This window comes from Lissotriton vulgaris, chromosome 7, assembly GCF_964263255.1.
Source record: "Lissotriton vulgaris chromosome 7, aLisVul1.2, whole genome shotgun sequence".
NCBI classification, from domain to species: Eukaryota; Metazoa; Chordata; class Amphibia; order Caudata; family Salamandridae; genus Lissotriton; species Lissotriton vulgaris.
Genome location: NC_141695.1, coordinates 1,775,936,470 through 1,775,953,846, shown reverse-complemented (window position 1 = coordinate 1,775,953,846; position 17,377 = coordinate 1,775,936,470).

Below are 17,377 nucleotides of genomic sequence, written 5' to 3'. Positions count from 1 at the left end.
AAGGACACCACACAAGTGTTATGAAAATAAACAGTTATTTATTAAAGATCACAACAGCCCTGTACTCTTTATGAGGACAGGGTACTAAGCACAAACCAAAACTCTTACAAAAATACTTAAGTTAGCACAGTATATACAAATGCCCGAGGGGCACGGAAAACCATATACTCTGAAAGTGGAATGTGAAATTCCTAGCAGGTAAGTACAGTACTAATAGCTTTTGGAATCGCTAGGACTTGACTAGGGAATCGTTAGATTACTTCTAGGAGGCCTAGGGGACTCGGGTGCAGTGTGTGCACTCTCACGCGAGATGCGGACAAAAGTCTATGGTAGCTGGGAATTAGAAAGTTAGTGTTCTCGGGCGAACCCGACCTGGTAGGGAGAAAACGAAAGTAGATTCTGACCCTTGGATAGTGAGGCTATGCTGGGGCACCGAAATGCCGAAGTTACCTAGCCCAGGGGCTGCAGCTGCATAGGTCTGAAAAGACGTCGGGAATCCTCGTAGACGGACCAGGAGCCGGAAGAAAAGATGCTGGCCGGTGACCAGTGAAGAAAGTTCAGTTGGATCCAAGCCTGGATCTCGAAGATAGATGACACCTGAAAGCAGAGGGGACCAAGTTCGAGACTACTAGCCAGTAGTCAGTGGGCACCAGGAGGGCACCGGATGGTAGCCACCTCGACAAGGTGAGTGGGTGACGCTGGAGCTCGAAGATCTCACGGACCAGGAGGCGTTGTCGGCAACCAGGATGGAGGATCGAGCTGTCCCACGAAGATAGAAGCTGTCGGCGTCGCAGGACCCAGGATTGGGCAACAAAGCCTTGGCAAATTCAAGCCCACGCGGTGGACTCAAAATGGCGTCTGGAGTGGACCAGGAGGGTCCGGGGTGCCTCTCTTCAAGAAGGAAGCAAGGGCCAGTCTGGAGCAACCAGACCAGCAGTCGTGAAGTCGTCGGGCGTCGTTCAGAAGGCCACAAGCCAGCCGGCTAGTAGCCAAACAACGCGGTGCACAGCAAACAGCAGAAGGGCCCCACGCAGATCGTGGAGATGCAGGGAGGCTGACCTTGGGTGCTGGAGCTGCGCAGGGTCGGGGCTTCTCGGACCCCAAAGCACTCACCAGTGGAGGACACGGTGGGCTTGCAGTAAAGATGTCGTGCAGTCTTGGCGATCGTCGGTCCCTCGAGGTCTCGTCGCACTCACGGTTCTCAGCTTGGCTGTAGAGGTGAGTAGAGGTCAGAGGTGCCAGGGAAGCCGGGTCTCGTCGAGCTGGGTCGTCGGATTCGTGATGAAGGACTTGCAGCAGACCGCAGTGTTCTTTAGGATGGTGCCCGCTTGATGCAGGGTGACTACTCCTTAGCCACAAGGGAGAATCTTGTAGAAGAAATCATGAAGTCCTTTCGAAGAAAGTGGTATCTTGATTCCAAAGATGATCTAATTTGAACAGGGGGCCCGCTCCTATCTTTATACTAAAAAAGGGGGCTGACCCGGTGACTAGGTCCTGCCTATGGGTGGGACCAGGAGGGGGGTGGTTATACCCCTCTCCCCTGCCGGACTTCCCCAGGCCAGGGGCTGGTGTGCCCCTGGAACTGGTTCTGACTGGCCTATGCGTAGTGAGCACCGGGGTGCCACTCAGCAGTCACCTTCCTGAAAAGCCCTGCCTACCCAGGATACACAAAACCATGTCTGGGACGGTGCTAGCACCGCCCCGGACAGGAAACCCTTTGTCCAGGCCTCCCTCGCTGGAAGGACTCCCAGCAGCAGGAGGTCAGACTCGTGTCTGTGGTGGCAGCATCCATTTTGTGGAGCTGAGGCTTCAGTTAACTTTAACCGGGGTTCACAGTTACATACATGTCGTGTCCCTCTAGAAGGGTGGAATGCTAACCCCGTCGCCAGAATTGGCGAGGGGTTAGTATTCCAATTCGTATGACACCTTACTCGACATGTTTTGATAAAGCAATACCAAAGATAGCATTTAACCGCGAGGATTATAATGCACTTAAGAGTATATGGTATGCGATATCATGGAACAGCTATTAGGACTTGGTTCCGCAAGCTGCAGACAGGCTCAGCTCATGCCAGAGCACCATCTCACACGATTCCAGGCACTCTGCCTTCAGGATTGTCAAGGCCTGCCATAGGAGTGACTGATAGGAATCTGTGTGTCCATTTTAGGGTTAGGTATAGGTATACTACACCTACAGCAAAGGGTGATTACACGACTTTGCCCCAGCTGTCATGCAGCCAGTTGTGTCAAATTTAGGAGGCCAGCCAGGGGTGGCATAATACATGCTGCAGCCCCTGGCAGCCCTGGGTACACCTATGCCCTGAGTTACAGGGTCTGATAAGGTGGCCCAGTACCAATTGGTAGATGCACCTAGGGTACATGAGGTAATTTAGAAAGAGAACAGCCAGGCTGTGGGTCTGATTGGCAGGCCCACAGCCAGAGAAAGTCGTAAACCAGTGAAACAAAAGCAAAAAATCTGGGTGATCATAGGATTGCAGACCCTACTCTCCTACACCCAGCATGGATGTGTTCATACCGGATCACTTTTGAACATCATTCTGTGGCTAAATGAAAATCAGTCACAACTGGAACCCTATCGGCCGTGATTATTTAAATATCAGTTTTCGTCTTTAATTGAAACTGCGTGGAAATCACAGCCTTTTGTGGAGAAGATTCCAGCGCTCCCCATTGGTCCTTTCCTTCTCTTTCAAACAGAGAGGCTGCCCCGTCACAAGCCCCGGCATCTTCATGAGCTCAGGGGCAGAGTCATGACGCCCTTGGCCATCGGAGCGACACTTAATGTGACGCTCCGGCGGCGCAAACTATGAATTCATATCTATCAGGCCACGTAAAGCCACCCTGCGGCCACCCTGCGTGACTCGGCCTCATAGATATGGAGTGAGGCAAGGCAGCGCAAACCGCAGCGTAGCCTCACTCTGCGCTCGGCAGGCGGTCCACGGGCGTTGCGATGTGTGCTCCCACTCCACACCCATGGACTTTGACGCTGCCCCAGATTTACAAAACCACGTAAACTTGGGGATGTGCCAAACCTTATGACTCCTGAGGTGTCGCGTAACGAGGAGAAATCCCTGTATTCCTCTTTGTTTCTTACCATGTGCGCTGCATTCTACAGCGCACATAGAAAGAGGAATGCGCCTCTCAGGACCGCTTTTGTGCAGGAAGGTCCCCCTTCCTGCACAAAAAAGGTGCCTCTTCCTGCACAAAAAAGGTGCCCCTTCCTGCACAAAACAATACTTTCGACACTACAGACGTCATTGCACCGTGGTGCAAGGGTGCCTTTGAAACGGCGCCAGTGCACAGGAAAGGAAATATGTGCGTCGTACTGGATGACTACGGCGAGTTCCTGCTCTTTCACTTTGGCGTAGGGCAGCGCAACAAGAAGCCTTGCGGCACTGTCCGATGCCCAAACTCCCTAAATGAGGCCTTCAGCTTGCTTTAAGTTGAGGTTTCATGGCAGCCCCCTCTGGTTCAGTCCCCTACACGGAGACGGTCCCCTTGTTGTGTGTTAGTATCTTTAAATGCCAAGACACTCTTAGAAGCAAGTGGTTTTCCTTCTGTACTTTATTCCCATTGTTGGACTTGGCCCTTTTCACAGAATTTCTTTTGCTTTTTGCTTCCCCGAAATCTGTAAGTCCCCCTTTGTAATGTACTTGTATAGGCCCTGTGAGGTTAAAATGCCCTGGGTAATGTTAAAACCCATGCTAGGTGCAGGTGCCCTCTTCCCCCAACATGGCTGCCATAGGCCCCTGTTACTGCAGTGTGGTCTTGTTAGGGCGCATTCTAGTTGCCAGGAGCTGGCAGGGACTCCAAACAATGTTACCGTTCCAGCCTGCCTTGCCTGCCCACAGTTAGAGTAGGGAAGCTCCTGGCACCTTCTAAAATAAAGGCGGAGCCTAGTTTTGCCGCCTTAGAGGGTGGTCAGCTGACCTGGGCCTATAAAAAGAAAGGGAGGGAAACTTTCCAGTCAGTTGGGGCATCACTGACCTGGGGGACCCATGCAGGAGACTTAGGCGGGAGGGCCTAGGCAGGGACTTATGCCACTGAGAGTGACAGGGCTGAGGTGCTGCCTCTTAAGCTGGGTGAGGTGTCCTAGACTAGCCCCCTGATCTGGCCCGGCGAGAGGGGAAGCCAGGGACCATCTACAGTGACCTGCAGAGGAAGCCTGCCTGCAGCTCCCAACTCAACCCCCTTCAAGTAACAGGAAACAAGGAACTGATATTTACAAGGGCGCAAAAACCATCAAGCGCCCAGAAAAAGAAGACCTTCAAATTACCACAGGACTGCTGGGGAGTCAACCAGGTATTGGCCTGCGCTGTCCTGCCTACCCCCCTGACTGAAGTGGCTGAATTGCTGTCCTGAGGGAAGTGCCCCCCCCTGAAGTGAATGCTAAGCGCTCCTCCTTCATAGCGCTAGCCCTGAACTGCCAGTCCTGTCTAAAGCTGACCTGTACTGCTCTACAGAGCTCCCTTGCCGTGCCCTCAGAAGCGCTGTGAGCCTAAAGACTGTTGCTGCCAGGCGCTGTCATTTGAGGATCGGCTGTGCCACAAAGCGCTACTGCTGAGACTGCCCCAAGCGCTACCACTGCCAAGCGCTGCTTCAGCGTGTGCCCCGGCGCCTAGGCCCGTCAGCGCTGTACCGCAAAAGCGCCGGCCGACTTACCTCTATTTTGCGGGAGTCCTTTGAGCCTGCCTGTGCCGCCGGTGTCTGCGTTGTCCATCTCGGCGGCCCCCGGTACCGGGAAAGGGCCGCCGCCACATCACCACCGTGGGCCCGGCTCGACTGGAGGGCATTCCCGCTATTGCCTGCCTGGTTGCAGCGGACCCCGATGTGAGGAGAGGGCCGCCGGAGTGGAGTAGAAGGCCGCGTTAGGCCCTGAAGCCAGAAAACACCCATCACGTGACGGGGGACACCAGCCGTGTCATCGGCCGCTCCCCCGTCCATCGACGCGCAGCCATTGGCTGCCGTTGCCGTGCCTACCTGAGGCGCCTGCCCATTGATTCCCGGGCCGCGAACGTCACCCAGGCCCCGCGAACCGGATACCTTCTCACCGGAGGGCTCCGAGAGACCCGAGAGCCCTCCGCAAGCTGCCGCTTTGCCCCCGACTGGTCCTGAGGCTGAAGGAGCCTGAGTACGGCCCGGGGCCGGTCCCCTGAGCAGCGCGGGCCCACTGGAGAAACCGGAGCCCTCTGCTGGCTCCCTGAGACCACGTCAGGGCTCCCAGAGGAGCCGAAGAGAGAAGGTAATCCCCGGGGAGGTGGGCGGGAGGCCGGAGAAGGCCCAGAGTTTGCCCCTCCCGGGGGAAAGTTGAAATTGGGGCCCATTGGCCCTAGTCAGCCCAGTAAAGTACTCGAACTGGGCGAGAGCACTCCGGAAAGATTGAGAGGTGGCCCAATTAGAGGAGTTAACCCCTGACTAGGGGGATGGTTATTGAGACATGCTGCCCAGCTCTTTGTCATAGAATGGAAATGTTGATGCATACCTACTGAACGGTTTTCCTGGTGCAAGTTAAATGTTCTACATTTAATGAAATGGGTAGCCCTGATGAAGGGTGTATTAATACCTGCTGAAATGCGCATTCTTGCAAAATGAAATGTTTATCCAGGCCTAAGGAAATGTTTTACTCTTAGCTCTTTGCAGGATTTAACCTGGTGAATGAAATGTGTCACCCCCGCTAATTGAATGTTGTACCTTGCATGGAGGGTGTAGGCTCCTGTCTAGTGCTGCATCCCCTGAATGCCTACTGGTGGCCAATGAAAGGGTTATCCTTACCCACTGAAAGGTTTTACCTCTGCTAATTCCCTGTTCGACATTTAATGAAAGGTTTACTCCTACTTAGTGCCACATTTCCTGAAAGCCTACCGTTACCTACTGGAATACTTACTGCTGTGTAGGGAAATGCTATTTTCTTTCCTGGCAGGGTTATTGCAATATGCTGTGGTGATTAAAGAATCACACCCTTTACTCCTGCAGGCAAATGATTATTAAGAGGTGCTGCATTGATGATGAAATTGTCATGTTTACCTTATGGGGTGTTCCCTCTGATTGAGGACGTGTTTTACTTTCTAATGACCTATTTACTCCTGATTAGGAAATGTTTGGGTTTTCCCAAATGAAATGTGGGCCTTACCTAATGTGATGTTGCCTGACTTCTAAGGTCTGGGGTATTCTTGAGTGCATATAAAAAAGGTTCATTCTTATGCAAGAAGTGTTCACTTTTACCAGATGACAGACTGATCCCCGTCTAATGACCTGGTTCAATGACAGGGTTGTTTATCCCTGCCTAATGCCATGATTGGTGTGGCCTGATGACATGATTATTCTGCATGAAATGTTCTACATTTAATGAAATGTTCTATCCTCATTTAAGGCCCTGCTTATTCCTGCTGAAGGATATGTTTTACTCTTGCGAAGGAGTTTTATGTAAAGTTCACCCTTGCTTGGTGAGACGTTAATTGATTTTCCTACTGAACAGGTTGCTACCTGAAGACCTTTGGACACTTGCTACAGGTTATGCTCGTCCTTGCCTGATGAGCTGGTTGAAATGCTAATTCTTTCATGAAGTGTTATTGTTAACTAATGAAATGCTAGTCCTTCTATGAAATGTTTACTGCGACATTCTATATTGTTTATTGAACTGCTCCCTTCTCTCCCCTCCTATGAAATGCTTTGATGAGTAATTGATACTGTGATTTTCCACTCCTGAACCTTAATCTTATATAAAAGTTATTTGATTTTTAATCAAACACACTGGAGTGGCCTCAGTTATTGCGTGCCTTTTATTGTCTCAGTGGGTGTGTGTGCTGTGTAGTCACTTAACACCTAAGCTTTCGGGTGCCTACCTGCTCGTGCCAGGCTACCCCCCGGGGAACTGGCGACCCCAGTTCCTATGCCCATCATTTTAGATAATTAGATACTTGGGACCTGATCACATCTACACGTGATTGCAAATTATTTCACCAGTTGAGGGCGGGATCTTTGCCCACACATTCCTTTACCTCCAAATGGAGCAATATGAACAGTAGGGGGTGTCCTTTTTGTCCAGATATGGCTGAATCGTTGGCTCACATACTTTTTGTATGTCAAGCTTACTCTAAACCAAGACACATCTGGTTAACACCTGTATGTTCTAGACTGGGCCCTAGGGCAAGGAGGGAGGCCTTCCGAATTCTAAAAACTGCAGTGGAAGGATCAGTGGTGGTTGGTACTGCAAAGTTTTTGGGCTGGGTGTGGGTGATCAGAGGGAATAAAATGAGGTGTGTTCATTGATCTTGTTGATCCACAACCACGTACCTTGACCGTAGCATCATGCACGTGATGTACCGTGTTTCATAATTTTAATTGTAAATGAATTTTTTTTTTAAAGAAGAATGTTAAATCATGGGTTTGTTTTAAAGTTTTACTTTTAATGTATGTATTACCTGTTTTATGTAGTACTTCCAGGGTGCTTATTTTGTCTTTAAATAGTCTCCTGCTTGATAGCCATGTTGTACCGTTTACCTGGCCTCTATGTTTGGGTTGTTCTAACTTTTGTGATTTTTTTTAACAAATTGAAATAAAGTTTACAAACTGAAAAAAACTGATAATTGAGAGCAGCTTTCTTTTCTGGATGGCAGTGATAAGTAAAGAGCCAGAGATGCTTCTCACCACTGGGATACAGGTATGGACAGCAAATAAGACACATATATTCAATAAATAAACCTTCCAGGACCAGTAAAAGTTAGAAACCATGAAGGTTTATGTAATAATTAAAGTGCAAGGCAAAAATATCAGAAGACTAAATCAAATATACTGAATTAGCAGCAAAGAGTCTGATGTGAAATGAAACATAGCGGGTCTCATTTATGAGAAGTGATGCATCGCTGCGTGAAAACAGCGATGCGTCACTTTACTGTGTGACGCATCATGTCGCAAGGAGTTAAAGATATGTCAGTATTCCTGATGTATCTGTAGAAGCAAAAGTGTTGCATTGCTGGAGTGTGTCACAAAAGTGATGCAACTCCAGCAATGTGTCCTTTCATATGGGGCAAGCCCCCTGTGAAAGGGCCTGCGTCAGTCTTATGCCTGCTGTAAGGCAGGCACAAGATATTGACGCAATTGCACCCTAGAAGTGGCTCGGTAAAATCTCATAGATTTTGCTGTGTCACTTCTACGACCCTTTGTTGCGTCAGAACGCCCCCCGCCTACAATATACCTGGCGCAGGTATAATGTGACGCAGGGGTTTACATCTGATTAGATGCGTCTCTTTGTAAATGGTGTGCAGCAGGGGGCATGTTTTACACCACCGATGCGTCACGAAAAAGGGATGCAACTTAAGTGCAAAACTGTTGCAAAGCCTCACAAATAAGGTCCTCAAACTTTTAAGCAAGAGACAGAGGGCATATTTTTGAGAGCCTCGCGTCACATTTGCACCACACAAAGCAGTACATGCGTGACGCAAGGCTCTGAGCTCTGAGGCAAGCCCTTCTAAATAATAAACAGATCAGCAACTCCCAACTGAGGACTTAATTAGAATCTTTATTTACTTTTTAAATTTATAAACGCTCTGTCGCCTGAAAGGCTCTAGAGCAACCAACCGGGAGTGAACAGCAGCTCAGAAGAGGCGTCTAGCAGTGGAGTTAGTGAGGCGAGAGCCAGGTTTTCAGAGCCGGCCTTAACCGCAGAAGACCAGTTGAAATCCCAAGAGAAGCTGGAGCCGCTTCCAAAACTGGCGGCCATCACCGAAAAGGCATGACTACCATGACACGTCTTCTAGAATTTAGGGAAACAAACAAGATTAGCCACCGTGGCGTGGAGGCATCTCCCCTGAGCATATTTCGGAGAGGCAGTCTGAAAGCGAAGAGGGCCACAGCCTGAAGAGCCATAAAGACAATACAGAGAGCCTCGGAGGGTCTTCTTAGCACGACCAGGAGCCAGTGAAGCTCCTTCGTTGCATCTGATGCGGGAGATCTCAGAACCTACCCAGAGCCAGTCTGGCTGTAGTGGCCTGGACTATGTGTGGCCTTTGCAGCAAGAAGTTTGGAGCTCCCAGGAGGAGAGGTTTACAATAATCCAGCCTACTCAAGATAACGCCATGAATAACCAGCGTTTTGGCAGACGTTGGTAGCAAAGGAAGATGTTTCCGCAAACCTCGTAAAAGCAAAAAACAAAGCCGAGCTGTTTTAGTGATGTGACATTCCAAGGATAATGTACCATCAAAGGTGGCCCCCAAACCACATCTGAGGGGCATTGTTGCGATGTCCTTCATGCAGTCGTGGAGGGTCGTAGTCTCTGTCTGGTGGTCACTGTCCAGTGCCAGAATTATCCGGGTGTCATCTGCGTAGTTGACGAGACGGAGGGTGTGGTTTTAATAAAGGTCACCAGCGGCCTCATATAAAGATCAAACAAACTGGGTCTACTGGCCGACCCCTGAGGGGCGCCATACTTGACATCCTTAAAAACAGAACAAGAAGGAGACAGGGCAATGGCTCCGAGACGCCGGAGCGCATCCAGCTCAGAGCAGTGCCACTCATCCCAGCCACCATAAGTCTTCCTGCTAGAATATTGTGATTTACCGTGTCAAAGGCAGTAGATACGTCTAATAAGATCAAAATCGCTGATGTGCCACCATCAACTAACATCCGCAGCTCATCCAATCAATCGCTCAATTGGGATTATTATAAAGCACAAATACTCACCCGTTAGGGTGTGAAGGGGGAACCAGCAATTCAGTCAAAGAGCCCGGTCCTTTGTGGATGTTGCGGTAGAGTTCTGGGGAGAGGGAGGTGCCAGCTCTGTTGAAGATGTGGTGAGGGCAGAGATCCGAGGGGGCTCCGGAGTGGATGCTCTTTATGATCCTGAGGGTGTTGTTAGAGGTGAGGGAGGTCCAGTTGAGCAGGGTCGTCTGGAGCCATTGGCTGCGGTGGTTGTAGGTGGAGTGGGTGGGTCTTGGGTTGTCAAGCTGTTATAGATCTCCTTGATCCTGGGGTGGAAGAAGGTGGCAAGTTTGTCGCAAAGGTCTTGGGGTGGGGGGATTATTGCTGTTTAAGCTGGATTGGCAAATTTATTGACCGCAGTGAAGAGTTCTTTACTCTTGTGTGTTGCTGTTGGTGCCTTCCTGTATGACTGTTTTCTTTGTAGTTCCGATGAGGTGATGTGCGGTGACAGCGGTTCTGAAGGCTGCGTGATCTGCCTTGATCTTGCTGCTCCTCCATCTTTTCTCCTGGACTCTTGAAGGGCAGAAGAAAACTAGCTGGCTTTCTTGGAGGGCTTGTTACCTGAGGGTGTCTGAGGGGAGTCAGGGTTTTGGCGCAGTCAGAGATCCATAGGTGGACGTTGTGTGCAGAGGCGTTGGGGTCCTTGGATGTTGGTGCTGGGGTTTTTCTGAGGGAGGTGGTGAGCTGGTCTTTGGTGACCCTGTTCCTGCTTCTGCATGTGTGGCGGTGGGTGTGGTGGTGTACGGTGGGTTTGATGAAGGAGAATCCATGGTCATGAGAAGGGCCGATTAGTTCTATGTCCAAGTCTGAAGCCAAACTGTTCCTTTTCCAGCAGGGAGGGGTGTTCTAGATACTTCTAGACAGACTTTGCTGACATAGTGTTCCAGTAGCTTTATCAAACAAGCATTTACAATGCAATGGTCTCGGCATTCTTAAAGTTAGAGCTATTGGCATTGCTCATGACATTATTTTAATTTATGTTTCTGTTTTTAAAATATAAATAAATGGCATTGTCATTTACAATGCCAATAGCAGGGCAGGAGAGCAAGCACAATGAACGAGGGGGCAGGAAAGCAAGCACAACCAACTAGGGGGCAGGAGAGCATGCACAAGCAACAAGGGGTAGGACAGCAAGCACAAGCAGTGAGGGGGCAGGACAGCAAGCAAAAGCAACGGAGGGCAGGAGAGCAAGCACAAGCAGCGAGGGGGCAGTAACGCAAGCACAAGCAATGAGGGGGCAGAACAGCAAGCACAAGCAACGAAGGGGCAGGAAAGGGAGCACAACGAGGGGACCGGAAAGCGAGCACAACGAGTGGGCCGGAAAGCGAGCACAACAAGGCGGCCGGAAAGCAAGCATGACGCACAACGAGGGAACAGACGACACAAAAATAATCACAACAAGGGAACAGAGACAAGAAAACGGGCACAATCAGGGAACAGAGGCAAGAAAGCGAGCACTTACTGGAGGACTCGGCAGCTTCTCTACTTCTTCCGGCGGCGGTCGAGCAGAAATGGCTTCAGAAAAGCGCTGACATTTTCGGATTCAGGGGCGTGGTTTTCGTTCTCTCCTCTTCCCATTGGCTGGAATGTAAAATTCCAGCCAATGGGAAGAGGAGAGAAAGAAAATAGAAAGAAGAAAAAAAACGCCCCCGAATCCGAAAAAGACGGGGCTTAAAGGGAGTGACGCCCCTCTCCTCCAATGGCTGGCCCCCGTTTAGGAAGCCAGCCAATGGAGAAGAGGGGTGGGTTCAAGCCCCACTTTCTAAGACATAAAGTCTCTGAGCGAGACTGGGCAAGCGCAGCCTACGGTGCGAGACCTAGAAAGGCAACAAAGAGTTTTGCCTATACTTACTATATTAGGCTGGGTCTAGAGAAGATTTTTTCAAAATAGGGAAGACAATAGCTTTTTTTCAATCGTGTGGAACCGTGCTAATATCTGGTGGTGCACCGGTCAGGACAGCTGACTTCGGAGCACAGGGCTCAAGGTTCGATCCCTGGCTCCAGCGGCAGCTCAGCTCAACACCATGTGACTCTGGGCGATAGCTCACTTAATTTCCACAATGGCCCCTAGTGCCTTGAGACCCGTAAGGGTGAGTAGTTCGCGCTTTACAAATACGGATTTATATATATATATATATATATATATATATATATATGCTTCCAAATGCTTGTGGACAGCTGCCGCAAACCCCTGAAGAGCAGGCGCGTCATCGTGCAGACCACCCAAGCTCGGTCTGTCAAATTAATACACACTCCTCAGCAACCTAGGAATAACGACGCCATGTCTTGACAAATCCTTAAGATTTTTTTGTCGGCTCAGCAAACGCGTTTCGCCTGAACCAGCAGGCTTGCTCACCAAGCAAGCCTGCTGATTCAGGCAAAACGCATCCGATAGGCCGACAAATAAAATCTTAAGGATTTGTCAAGACATGGCGTCGTTATTCCTTGGTTGCTGAGGATTTTATATATATATATATATATATATATATATATATATATATATTTATGTATATATATATTTTTTTATAGCAAATCTGGTGCAGCAGCGGGAAAGACTTCTCCGTCAGATCCTTCCAAATCCTATAAGGGAGGGGATCGAGTGGGGAACCTGAGGATATGGAGTCAAAGATCTCATTAGTATTGCTGGGTGCTGCTGTGAGAATAGCTGGTCAGACCAACAGAGCCGGAAAATATCTAAGACAGAGACCAACGTTTCTGGAGCAAAGATGAGGTCTAGGGTATGGTCGCTGGTTGAGTAGGGCTAGAGACTATCTGGTGTAAACCTAAGATGTTGCTGGATCTGCAAAAAGATGTATAAGCGGGAGAGTGGGGTAGCTCCTCTGCCCTCACATTTGAAGTCCGCTAGACCGAGGAAGTCTGGAGAGAACCAGCGACACGTTGGCGATCATCTAAATTAGAGGTTGTAAGTGGGGTGCTCTGAGACCAGGGGTCCCGTAGTACAAGAGACCTGAAAATACATAGCCTTTCCCAGACTTGAAAGAGAAACCCTTAATGCCGGGACCAGAAAGTTTGCCATTGACACCATGTTCCAGTAGTTCTAAAAAGGAATTCCTGCTCCTCCCCCCAAGCCGGTCCAAGGTCAATGTCAGAGTCAGGAGTAGTCCAAGTTTCTGTGATGAACAGTATGTCTAAGTTATCATTCATCAATATTAGATTCATCTCATTTGACCAGCAGCATGGCCGGCGCTGTGCGTGGTCAGTGCGTTGACGGACACGGACGGGTTGGCCTTTGGCACGCCATCGGCCCACTGAACTCGTCTGCTGCGTTGTTGTGTCTGTATCCTGTTCAAATAGACTTCCTCTCCCTAGGGGACAAAGACTAGAGCGGCAACCAGGAAATGGCATGTAGCGGTAGCAGTAGACCCGCTCTGACAGATGGGTACTACTTGAAAAGATGTGAGGATCACACAAAATCAAAATCTATTAAAAGAATCAGGATCAAGGAAAGTGGCCGTCTGTGCAAATGGGCAAAATTGCATCATCAGCAGCGGACACCTCTGGTCAAGTCCTTGTCTTCCCCGCAGTTCTCACGATTCCCCTCGGTATCAGAGAGTCCTCGTCGGCATCTCCCCCTTTGTGTGAGTCAGCAGTCTTACCGGTTGCCGCGTGCCAAAATGGGTTCATAAATAACACTACAGGCATATTATCAAGACAGGCGATAAAATTATCGCCGCTATAGCGGCAGAAAACTGCCGCTAAAACGGCTATAATGGGCTTGATAATATGCTCTTTGGAATTCCAATTGAAGCAATGTTAAATGTGAAGGACATTTAACCTGAGTTTCAATGGGAATACCATAGACCATATTATCAAGCCCATTATCGCCGTTTTAGCAGCAGTTTTCTGCCGCTAAAACAGCAATAATTTTATCGCCTGTCTTGATAATATGCCCCAACATTCGGATGCTAAACTGTCGAATGAGAAATAGAGATAATTAATAGGACTTCACGTTGAACAAAATCACCACCAGAGGATCCATTAGTGTTCGTTTTGCCATGTGCGTTGAGAGAAGAAATGACCCCACGCATCATGGGTGTGTTGAATTTCAAGTTAAACCAACCGATTATGAGTCAGCGAAGACTCATCCACTGTGCACTGTTGCTAAGGTTGATTATCATAAAATATTTTTGTGAAAAATCAACAATAACCTTTCAAGACAATAAAGTATCAATCAATTTTACTACCTTCAGTTAATCCAACAGCCTCCAAAGCTTAGAATCCAGCTTTTTTCACAATTTGGTAAACTCATAGAGTCAATACAAAAGTAAACATAAAAATGGCATTAACAAAACAAGTTTATTTAACAACACATAATCTTCATTCCAAGTATTCAGAACTTTGTTTTGATCTTTCATCCTTTCAAATGATTCACTGAATTTCAAGTTGGTCACGCACAGGAATATAGTTTTGTACACTGCAGTGTTTTCTCTTTATATATGAAATATGTTTATGATGTTATGCACATACTGTTCAAAAAACAGAAATATATTTTTCAAATCTCCCCTCCGTTTGAATAATCAATCTTAAAAAATGCCATTATTTATTTATAACTCAGCTTCTAACGCCTTCGGTTGCCTGTGGCTTCCAAAGACTGCATCTGATGCTGAACACCAGGGGGTATATTACCAAGATTAAGCGATAATTATCGCTTAAGTTAGCGGCAATATTATTATCGCCGAGCTCCGCCGATTTTTATCGCAGATAAACCTTGCTATTATCAAGGTTTATCTCAAAAGCGATAAAAATCGGCCGAAATGCATGAATATCGCTGAAAAGTCAGCGATATTCATGCATTACCGAGCTAATGCTCTTAGCCATGTTATCCACCTGCCATTGGATAACATGGCTAAGAACTGCTCTGGGCAGGCGTTAGCTTTTGGAGATATTCGCGCTTACACATGTGAGCATGCAAAAGTTCCACGAACACACACAATTGCTTGTTCCGCCCGTTTGCAATGCTTTTTTCCTGTTTACGAACACTTTTTGAGTGCTAGGGGAGAAATATCTTGTGAACACGCATTTTGAAAGTGTGACCAAGCAAAATATTTCGCGAAGTTGCGGATCGTGGAATATCTGGCAATTCGCGTTCTCCGCTGAACGCAAAATTACCCAGATTCCGTAAATTCTACAAATTCCGCAAATTCCACGAGCGAAAGGAAATTTACAGCCCAGGCCTACTAATGACATCACTCTGGAAATGGACTTTGGAACTTCCGCGCTCTCGCGGAGCGAATTGAAGACTGCAGTGTGTGTAGTGTGTCTTTTGCTTGCTTTTAAAAAAACTGGATGTACGAGCGGTTTTGCTCTTTTAAAATTGCTCATACTCGTCTGATTACGAGACGATAGCACTCCACTTACTTTCACCATAAAAATTGTACACCTTCACCCGCTGCTTGAGTGGGCTTCATCGCAACCTGTACTCTGATACCACCATCTTGGGAGTAAAGGTTGAACACTCGCCCACTAGGCAGTGCCATTTTTGAATGCGCTCTAGTGGCTGGGTCAGGGCTCTCGGCACAGGATATTTAGCTGGGGAAATGCAAGCGTGCAGCGCTTGCGCGTGAAGCGGGCGCTCCTATGGCGCGCCGGAGGCGCACCAGAGGTAAGCCCGTCTGCCCCCATCCGCGCCAGGATGGGGCTAGGGGCAGAAATCCCTGTACAATTTAATCCGGGTAACTATTGTTATAGCAGGGACATGCTATTAAGAACTAGAGATGCTATGCAGGACAGTAGAACGCATGTTATTCCACCCGAGGCAGAAATTAGGCAGTGTCCTGATTGTACTTTTTCACTCTTGCCCTTAGAGCCCTTCTCTCCAAGCATGGACGTTGTTAAATCATTCTCCCTCCCGCACGTCAACTGCAGGTCTCTGCCTAAGCATGCGAGTGAAATCCATCTATTGCTGGAAGAGAGGGGTCCTGATGCTCTCTTTCTTACGGAGACCTGGACTAACATGGGTTCGGACCCTGATATTGTCCAGGCCCTTCCTGTTAACTATACCATGGCTAGGCAGGACAGGGAAGTTCATCGTGGAGGTGGAATCGCTGTCATTCATAAAACGAACTATAGCTGTAGAGTGGCTAAGTGCTCTGTACTGGATTGTGAGAGCCTTTCCTTTGCAATTGGTTTCTCCCCCACCTGTACTTTTTCTGTAATCCTTGTATATCGTCCTCCAGGGGGCCATGCTAATTTTTGTAACAATCTACCAGGCATTGCTGTAAGTCTGGCCAGTTCGACCTCCAATTTCTCTTTTATTGGTGACTTTAACATGCACTTGGACGACTCGGAGGCCACCTATGTGCACGTCTTCTTAGTAGGCCTTGATGCCTTCCAATTCAGACAGATTGTAACTGGCCCCACCCATGTATTTGGTCACTTACTCGAATCTTTCTTTATAAACTTAGACAATGTTGTCCTGAAGGAAACTATCCCAGTCCCCTGGTCGGACCACTCACTTCTATCCTTTGTTTGGTCCCCTTTTGACCGGCCACACCTCTCCTTGTTGGATGTCAACAGCTGGTTGGAATCCTCCCTGGATCCCATTCTCCCTAAGAAAGAATTCTCCCACTGGGCCGGGTATAATAAGAAGGCATGGTATACACTTGAGCTTAGAGGACTTAAGCAATCCTGTAAGCGGTTTGAACGCAAGTGGAGGAAGGATTGTTCCCCCGCTAGTAAGGCAGACTACAGAGCCGCACTTAGGCTGTATAAGAACAACATCAAAGCGGCGAAAGCCAGTTACTACAAAGAGAAGATCGAGTTGGCCTCTAATTCCCCTAGGGAGATCTTTAAAATCTTCAAATCTTCAAATCTCTCATCACCCCTCCCAGCCCCCTCCCTGATACAACGAATGCGTAAAAGCGCTGTGACGAGATTGCAAGTTTTTTTGCCACTAAGGTCGCAAATATTTATCCGCTATTCCCACAAGTGGAACCTGAAGCACCTCCCTCCCCTCATCTCTCATATGATAAGATGGATATTTTTACTCCTCTCTCTTTATCAGACACTGTGTGTCTTTTAGGAAATCTCAAATCCAGCTCCCCATCCGATTCGATCCTTAATTCAGGCCCTTATTTTATCAAGGCATGACTATACTAATGCAGTCTATTTGGGTGCCCCTAAGGGGACTATCAGTATTCTACAAGTAGTGCAGAACTGCACTGCGCGGCTTTTGCTTAATGTCCAAAGACAGGCCTCCGCCGTCCAGCCCTTGCTCAATTACACTGGCTGCAAGTGCAACAAAGAATCTGGTTTAAGGCCATGTGCACTGTGCATAAGTCGATCAGCGGGAATGGCCCTCCGGTGATCATGCCCATGCTTAATCTCTATCAAGCGCCTAGGACACTAAGATCTAACAACAAAAACCTTCTGACGGTTCCTAGGATCCAGCGAGCACGCATGGGTGTCCGACGCTTTTCGCTTCACGCCTCAAATCTGTGGAATGGGCTTCCCAATTCCATCCGCCTGGAACCTAACCATCTCCTCTTTAGGAAGATGTTAAAGACCTTCTTCTTTTCCTCTCTATGAGTAGTGGTGTTGTTCTATAGTTCCTGAAGCGCTGGGATGCCCTAGGGTAGCCATGCGCTATAGAAATCCATATTCATTCATTCATCCATTCACTCATGACATCTCAAATGACATC